The sequence below is a fragment of the Rhipicephalus microplus genome, chromosome X (genome assembly GCF_043290135.1).
Source record: "Rhipicephalus microplus isolate Deutch F79 chromosome X, USDA_Rmic, whole genome shotgun sequence".
Lineage (NCBI taxonomy): Eukaryota > Metazoa > Arthropoda > Arachnida > Ixodida > Ixodidae > Rhipicephalus > Rhipicephalus microplus.
The window spans coordinates 86288936-86298472 of record NC_134710.1 but is presented as its reverse complement, the minus strand read 5'-3'; the positions used below and the strand labels follow the sequence as shown (position 1 = coordinate 86298472).

The 9537-nt window shown below is 44.5% G+C and overlaps 1 protein-coding gene across 2 annotated transcripts in view; it reads left to right on the top strand.

The window, feature by feature from the left end:
- The window catches only part of Oamb (Octopamine receptor in mushroom bodies), a 631213-nt gene that overhangs the window by 536810 nt on the left and 84866 nt on the right, over positions 1–9537 (top strand). The gene's annotated exons all lie outside the window — the stretch shown is intronic.

The window sequence follows — 9537 nt, the reverse complement described above, 5'->3', positions numbered from 1 at the left end:
GAAGCTGTTTTTACGAAAAATTGAGCGCAATAAATTTTCCCTTATGCGAGAGGATCCTGGTGTACTAATGCTCTCACCGCGTTTTTTTTAATGAGATCATCGCATAATGCTAGAACAATGACTATAATCGTCATCAGTCGTGATCAGTCGTGTAAGCGTATAGTTTTATTAAATTACTTTGCACGATCAACAAGAGTCCAAGGTAAAAGTGCGTCGACAGCGTCGAGAAAAAAAGTAATACGCGTTCAACGCACATGTCGGAACCTATACATGAAGCAAAGTATCAATTAGGTGGTCGACTCGATTATTTTTTTTTACAACTTAACTTGGTGACTCTGAATATATGGAAAACCACTGCTGCTCAAGCCCGCGAGGTGAGTAAAGCACGTGAAAAAAAAAAGAATCATTACCGCTTTATAGCACGAAACCACAAACGAAGTTCATGTGCATTCGGGAGATGAAAAGCCTCCTCGTTCATGAAAAAAAAAATTGTCCTGGCTCGGCAGTCAGACACGGGGCGGAAATGGTCGCTCACCCCTCTCAGCTAACGAAGTCTAAAAAATTCGAGAATGAATCAATCGACAACTGGAAGGAACCTGTGCTTCGAAAAAGAAAGAAAATTCATGGACACTAGTGCGCGCCCCTATGTAGACGGCTCTTCACTCTTCACTGGAGCTTGTGAGTCCCCGTCGTCCTTGAACACCGTAAGCACTTGGTTCGCTAGTTCATGCTTGTTCAATCATTAGCTATGCGCAGTACTGCTGTTTAACATGAATGGCTATAATGACCTTATTTATTTTATTTATTTTTCTGAAGAGCGCTTTCGACGCTAAATTTATGCATGATCGCCACAGTTTCAACAGTGGCCCATCTCGAAGCCGACAGCTGCGCAACTGCCACAGCGAACACTTGTGCGCTCGTAATTTTATGCATTGCAACACCGCTGGCTCACCACGTTGTGCCGGTACCCAGGTCCCGTGCACTTTGCAGCAGCCGCTTAATTCTGCTTATGAGGGTACATTGATCCGTGCGAGCAATGCGTGCCGGACAGCGGTCAGAGCGTCGATGCACTTGAAGAGGGACCGTGCTCCGATCGGAGAGCAGCTCCGAGCTGTCGTGGTGCGGTTATTTATAGCGTGCGCTGCTCCTCCTGAAGTGAAAAGAGGCGGGAAAAGGATACCTTTCTACCGTTGCGGCGTAATTTATGTTCGTGTCTTGCAAGAGAAGAGCACTTGCAGCGTCTTGTTCGTGTACGCACGATGCTATCCTTTTTTTCGCCGTCACGTTTATTGAGCCTTATCCGACGTCGACATATGCGGTAGTTCGATATCTAGGGCAAATTCTTCTTCTTCGCCAGAAAAAAAAAAAGCTCTCCACGCACGAAAAGCAGGCTCGAAATGATATTAATCGAGCAAATTTTTACAAATTTTTCTGCAGGCAATAAATTTTGCGTCGAAGTCATCTTCTGTAGAGCTGGCCATGCATGAAGTTTTGAAATATTATCTTTCTCAATCTCCCGGCAAGCTCGCTCATCCCTTCGTTTTACTCTCTGCTTGAGAGAGGAGGATCTTGTATTTCGCCCCACCAAAAGCACGCCTTCAGCCCCGACATGACATCTCTCTTCTCAAGCGGAAAATTGAACCTTGCAGCTGAGTGCGCTTCAGAGAGGTTGCCTCCAATTGCCCCTGCAAAAGTAATGCAGCCTCCAACTAAGCTGGTGTGGTTGGGAAAATTATCTCTCGAACTTGCGCCGTTTGTGTCATTATCTTGAAGAGGAAAAAGTAGCTAGAGAAGGAACCTCGCCTTCTCACCCCCTCCCCAATCTTTGAATTAACGCCTTCTGCAGTTTAGTTTAGAGACTTTTTAACATCAATCCCACACACCGTAGAGTTCCCGAAGACGTTTTTACGTTCGTTCAATAACAATATGGCTGCGCATCTAATTTTACTGCGGCACGCTACATGGCAATTTGCGTGTTTTTTTACGTCCGTTTCCGGTCTGAAGTACGCTGGTGCTACCTGAACCGGCTTGTTGCATTAGTACTAATCTAAATGCAGCTTTTTTTTCTTTTTCTTTTAAATAACGCGAATAGATTCACTCGTGCTTTCTTTTTGCTTTTTTTTTGTGTGTCGGTGCTTTGCTTGCTTTTGAGTCTACGTGCTACATCAATAAGAGAAACTACACCTGACGTGGGTTCAGTTGGATAGAGTAAGCAACCGTCCACTCGCCGATGCTGGAACCTTCTATTCCTGTGCCGACGAGGTTTTAGGGCGCAACAGCTACTCGTGAACGCTCATGAACGATTGACTTGCGTTTCCTCTATCTGAACGTTAGCAGCAAGTGTGGCAGCTTGGGCTAGTTGGTATGACATAACGAAAGTTATAGCGCGAGACGAGAACGACGACAAAAAGACCAGAAGGACACGAAGGACACGAGCGTTGTAGCGCTCGTGTCCTTCGTGTCCTTCTTGTCTCTGCGTCTTCGTTCTGTTCTCGCGCTATAACTATCGTTCACAGCAACGTCCCAGCTTCGTACTGCCAATGTTCACGTAGTGTTCGCGTATCTATATTGGCATCCTTGTAATACGGGCTTAATAGGCGTCGTGCAAGAGCAACTTGCGACAAATTGAAGCACAAAGGCTGGTCTTTCATCCTAGTTGCACCCTCTTATTCTTTCTGTAGTTTATTTCGGGCGTAGTTATTTATTTTATTGCATTACCATTATGTGCCCGGGCAGCGAATGAACAATGCGAGCGTCTTAGTCTATAGGAATTTATAGTTATGTTTCGTGGTTAAAAAAACAAGAAGATGCATATTTTAGTGATTTCACCTGTTTTGGATTCCGTGACTGTAAAAGTAGAACCCAAATTATCACAGGTGAAGCTCTCAATTTAATTCCAGAATAATTACTCAGTAGCGCACGCAACGTCGTCTTCGTACACAATGCTGTAGTATGCAATCAGTGGTCTGCGAAATGCATATAGTGGCCTTGTTATGTTGAGCGATGCACCCCACCAAAATGAAGAATTTCTGAAGGTGTGCAGTAGAGCGAAGACTAGCATGTCTGATAGTCCCCAGAATTGTTTATAGGAGTAGGTTTGATTCTCAGTATTAAGCAAAGATAAGGCTTAATTTCATTCGTACTATTCGGGCAATTCTGCGTTCACCAGGAAATGTCGGAATCTGAACCGTGAAATTAGCAACTATAGGTATAAGAAATTGGGCACATGGAAGCCTATGAAATGTATCACAAGGTAGAGTTGCGTTGTGACAAGCAAAGCGAGATATAGAGAATATAAAAAGCTGGCCACAACAACATTGAAAAAATGTGCTTAAGAAAAGCGAAAATATTGGCGTTTGAACGAGCTGATTGCGAGAAAGAAAGTGAACTGCCCGGAATGCGCCACTACACTTCTTGTTGCTTGTATGCTGCCACGAAAAGTAAAACGAAAAGAAAAGACTAAAACTAAATGCGAAAAAGTGTGGCTATACATACAACCAAGTGAAACTTGTCTAATTTGCGTGCATTAATTCACCAGCCTTGACAGCTGCGGTCATATACGGCCGCACTTTTCACAAGGCCAGTAAGAATATTTTGAATACTGTACGCATTTTACACCATTTACGCATTTTTGTATGACGACTGCTAAATAAACCGATACACAAATGTAAAGTTAGTGTTTACGTAACACATCTTCCTTGAACCCTTTAGTTCCGAGCCGAGTATTATTACGATGCTTCTACTCATCATAGAACGGCATTAGTAGTGGAAGAAATCTTGGTAGTTTATGCAATTAATGTTTCTGAAAACTACGCTGCTTTTGCACCCTTTTTAGGGCAAGCTTAATTGGCTCTCTCAGAGTAAGTGCATGAATTTGTATTGTTGACGTTTCTTTTTTTTGATGGATCACATTTTTCAACTAACAAGTGTATGCAACCAGAGTCGGTGCCAAGTTAATTGTGAAGGCAGGCGATATGTTCTGTGAGTATTCCATGGGAATCCGGACAATTACGTCTTTTGAAATAAATTAAATATTAGGTTTTGAAGATTTAAAACGGTATAAAGCTTAAAACTGTACCTGCATGTTCTATATATTGCCACGTTCCATTTCCCAAGTTTTTGTTATCGTCCCAAAACATCACCAGATGTCACGAGGTCGTGACGTGGCCGAAGACAGGAGACTTCCTGTTGGAATTTAACTGTTTATTTGGGCGAACTTGTGCCCGGTAAACGGAAAGTCCAATTACAGCAGCAGTCTTGCACAGATAGCAGTCTCGGACTGATAGCGGCGAACGGAGCATCGGCCTTCGATCATCAACTGACAAGCGGCGAAGCGCGTCGGCATTTATACTCTTGCCGTCGAATGTTCTAGCGTTATCGCTGGCGGTGGCGTAGGTTCCAGAACAATCTGTACCGTTCGCACAGTGGGCGTGATCTTATAGAAATGGTCTACTACAGTCCGGAACCTTCTCGAAAACTGCAGGCGCTGTTTGCGCTGAGAATCGTGTGGTGTTTTGGGACGATAACAAAAACTTGGGAAATGGAACGTGGCAATACTAAGTGTTCAAGCGCAGTCACCCCGCCTCGGTAGTCTCAAAGGTACTCGGCTGCTGACCCGCAGGTCGCGGGATCAAATTCCGGCTGCGGCGGCTGCATTTTCGATGCAGGCGAAAATGCTGTAGGTCCGTATGCTCAGATTTTGGTGCACGTTAAAGGACCCCAGGTGGTCCAAATTTTCATAGCCCTCGACTACGGTGTCTCTCATAATCATATGACGGTTTCGAGACGTTAAACCCCGCATATCGATCAATCAAAAGCGTAGGCGCAGCTTTTCTGGTGTTACAGTGTTGTCAAGGCAATTGTAAATATTGTTTTTGCTTCATGTTCAGTAATAATAACTCACTGGTATTGCTTTGTAATTATAGTAGCATATGAAGCCTAACCTAGAGATTATGCTTGATTCGGATATGTTGGCAGAAGGTATATGCCCGTTTTTCACACGTATCACCGACCCCATCCACGTCGACTGGCGAGCATCGTGTGATTAATTCTGTGAAACGTTTTTGGTTTTTCTATGAAGTTCTGGGAACATCGGGTTTCACAGCCATGCGGAAAGCCCCACACAGCTGGCATTAGAAGTAGCAAGTCATAATCACTGAGAGGACGTCGCATTGTAGGGAAGCAAAGGAGCGCGACATCAGCGACTAACGATTCTTATTAAACGAGAATTGGAAACTCGCCTAACGCTAGCGGGACGACTTGTTTTTAAGAAGCTTGTGCTGACGAAAGCGCGCATTTGATGAGTTTTGCGGATGTCATCCCAGTTTTGAGTTTCCAGTCATGCAAGTGATTGAACAATGCATTTGCATGTGTAACTCGAGACCCACCGCAACCATCGCAGACGACAGCGTACGTTTACATGTGAATAGTGGTTAATTTACGTCCAAATGAGGTGGTTCACTTCATACAATATGAATACGATGCACTACTTTATCATTTACACACTAACGACCTTTCTTATTTCATGTTCGTCATAAGCATCGCTTCTTCTTCGTTTATTTACATTTCGTTAAATGTTAGCCACGCGTAACCAAATAGCGCATCTCGCCTTCTAAAGGAAAAGCGCTCAGCGACAGAACGATAGCACATCACAATGTCAGCTAAGAACACGTTAACGCTTCATGCGTTGCTTCAGCGAACGGAAGCAATTTAGTATTGTATCGGAGATACAAAACGTGTTTCTATACTTTTTTTCGCAAGTTACGAGATTGTGAAAGAAAGACATGCAGAAAGGGGCAGAGAAATGAAGAAGAAAGGCAGGGACGTTAACCCAGCTTATGAGCATACATTGGTTGGTTACCCTACACGTGGGGTGCGGGAAAGAAAGAATAATAAAAAAGAAGAGATAGAAAAGAAAAAAGGGGTGTAAGAAAGCCAGGGTGCAAAACGGCTTTAGGAGGGCAAGGCGATTTCCTCCAAGCACTGTACTGGCTTTCAGTGCACGTCCGCTCACTTTTTTTTTCTTTCATTCCAGTTCTGCAAATCGCCTTTACGTGCAGCGCATTACACGAGTGAGCTTAAGCGGCATTATTCGTTACTCATTATTTATGCCGGGCACTGCCACTAATCCGAAGTCTGATCATTGACCATCGATGTGGATGCCTTATATCTATATATTAAACTTAATTTTGACCTACTTTGTGTCCCCGACCCACGCCAAGAAAACGCCGCTTTACTTTAGAACCCCCCTCACATTGATTGACTAACCTGGTCATGCATGAGGTGTCGAAAATGTTCGGCCGCTGGGACACGTGGCCTACCGACTCCTACGTATTGTACCAAGGAAATGGCAGAATCTGTACCTGCGGTTATATTGTGCGGCGTAAAGCAGAGCGGTGATGGAATGAGCTCGCGCATTGTGTGACAACCGAAGTGTTTTGCCCCCCCCCCCCCCCCCCTCTGATACGCCTCTGTTCTGCTCACGAGCTGGAGAATTTGTCGATGCAGTCAACTATTCATCGACGGAAGCGGCGCCCGAGGTCATACACACGTAAGTGTGCCACGTGCCTTGCTCTCTATGAGATTCGTGTGGAGTTTTGGCTGTTGCTTTGGCTGTTGTTTAGCTGGCATTTGAGATTGCAGAAAGGACTCACCAACTCATTGAGGAAGAACATGAAATAGCCTTTCAATGGCTCCCAAGTCATTGTGGAATAATTGGCAATGAACGGGCCGATCGAGCTGCCCGTTCTGCCCATACTGAAAGCGATGAAATATCAATTCCGCTTTCCAGTACTGACGCTGCACGGATACTCCGCATGCTTGCTCCGCATGCTTGCTCACAAGCGCACTTGGTCACAATGTAACGAGTCACATTTCATCCATGCACGATTAGGTACTTTAGACCTAGCTCTCAGTTTTCGAATTTCTCCGGAATTACGTCGACGAGACGCTACTATGCTGTGCAGATTATGTTTGGGCATCGCATTTACCAATGCGTACGCGTTCCGCATAGCAATCATGGCTGACCCTGCTGCATGCGACCATTGTGGCAGTGATGAAACAACTTGGCTTATTCTGTGTGAATGCCCACAATACAGCTCGCAGAGACAGTCACTCTGCAATGCACTAGATGAGCTGGACAACCAGCCTCTTTCGGAAGAAAGAATCCTGTGCTGCCGACAGGACTTTATGCCGCAGAAGAAGGCTGTGAAGGCGCTCCTGCGCTTCTTGCGTTCAACCGGCCTCTCCAAACGACTGTGATCGGAACTCCCTGAATGTGTGCGCATGTGGTTTTTTTTTCTAATTTATTTTACATCTCTCTATATCTATCCTCTTTCCGACCCTTTTCCCCCACCCCCGTACAGGGTAGCAAACCAGTTCGTCTAGGTTAGCCTCCCTGTCTCTTCCTTTTATTTATTTCTCTCTCTCTTTGGCTGTTGCTTGATGGCCTTGTTTAGACCAGCGATCTCCGCTACATTTTGCCGAACACTCGCTTCACCGATTATTCGAGTGGGTGCAGGTGAAGCCACCGAAGTGCACATCGTCGGCGGCCTGTTTTGGAAGGAAGCCTTCGGCTGTTTTCGTTAGGAAATATACTACGCATTCCGGTATCAAATTTTTTTTCGTCGCCCTCTGTGTCTTAAAGGTTGTTGTTGTCTCTTCACGTCTGATAAGAGACTCTACAGGGATCTGACTCCGTGTGTGCCATATTATTAATTAAATTCTTTATCATCAAGCATGCACCTCACAGCGACGCTGTCTGCATGGTGAGGATCAACTGCAGCGGGCATTATTATAGCTAAAGTTTTCGATATTAGTGCTGTCGACCCCTATACCTGCGCGCCAACGTAGCAACAAAGTTAAGAGAAAAACGTTTTGCCTGTAGAAAACCTAACAAGTTTAGTTTTATTTTTTACAAAATGATTTGCCGCTAGATGCAACCAGTTGCCACTTCATTAAGCCTGCTGCAAGCCAGTGTTCTAGTAAAACTGTTTGCAGCAATTCGTAGATATCTCGAAGGCATTTGCAAGAGTTCAGAACTTTGTACCATCGGCGATGGTGAGTGACTGGGTAGCCTTAAGAAGACATATGTATATCGAAAGCAGGTGCTCTATATAATATGCGGATATCCAACGTGATCCAATTGAGATTTAATGTCCCACTTAGTTCTAACTCGCTTTTGCATGTATAGGCGTGTTATAAGCGGCCCTTACCGTTAGCTATTACGGCCTTACGGACGAAGGTTCTCATTTTAACATTGTGATAATCAGGAGCCACAAATGCCCTTTCTTGCATATTGGTTCAGGAATAAAACATGTTACTTTGAAAAAAAAATCCTGTACTCAGCGGCAATATTCTGGTTAATTGTTTATATTTGTTATTCCTGGTGAGAAATATTTATACACATAGACATTGTTGTTCGGCTATCAGACAGAAATAAAAACTAATTTAAATGGTTGTCTGATTAAACTGGATTTTACCATAATATAGTTTCTTGTCCAATAAGCACTAATCCACAGTAAATAAATTTTCCTCTGCTCTCTTAAGCGTTACCTTAAGCGTACACAGGTTAGCGCTCATGGGCCACTAAGGCTCATTCACAATTGCGACTGGTAGCTGTCACGTGACCAAATAAGTCACAAAGCCACCGGTCACAAATACCTACTTAGTTCGAAAAGTGGCTGCTTTGGCTTAGTCGCTGGCTGCTCGATATTTCAGTTAGGCCGCTGCAGTCGCGAACGTCTTAACCAATCAAATAAGGAGGAACAGGACGTCATCCTATTTTACGAGGAAATGAGAGCGCGAGTAGAGGCCAATTCGGCGGGACTACACGTAGGTCGCACAATCCCAGGTGAACAGCAATCTCGTTCAGTCGCTCCTTGGTCGCCATTCCCGAATAGTCAAGCGCAGTTTGGTTCGTGAACATGGTGGCCGTTTCCTGAGTGGTTCAACTCAAATGTCCCGAATGCTTGTGCGACCTACGCTAACCGCGAGTGTGAGTGAACTTTATCTCTTTGTACAGCGGGAATAAAAAGAAAGGCGAACAACGCACCACGTTGTTTTTATCTCGATCAGAACCTTGGTGGCAATAAAACGATGAAAGAACGGTTCTCGATTGTATCACGGATGACACTGGTGGCTTTTTTATTTCTACGCAAGTTACAACCTGTTAAAAAAATACGAAACAGCGGAGAACGTATGCGCCACACTGTTCGCGTTTCTTTCCATCGTCCCTGTATATTATATTTTCTGTGCACACAAAGTGTCTGCGCCATGTCGCGGAGCATTAACTCTCGGAACAAGAAGTCAACACTCCCGTATCCTTCGGACAAACCAGCAGGTGTGCAAACGTTAGGTTGAAAGAACACAAACACTCATTGAACACCAGATGGCATGCTGATTTGGCTTCATTTGTTAACACTTGTGGGTTCGAACCTAAATTTATTGAGGTAATTGTTTTAAAGCGACGCAAGAACCAATTGAAGAGTGAAACGAGGCCCACTACATCAGGAAACAATCTGATTCACTCACTGAACC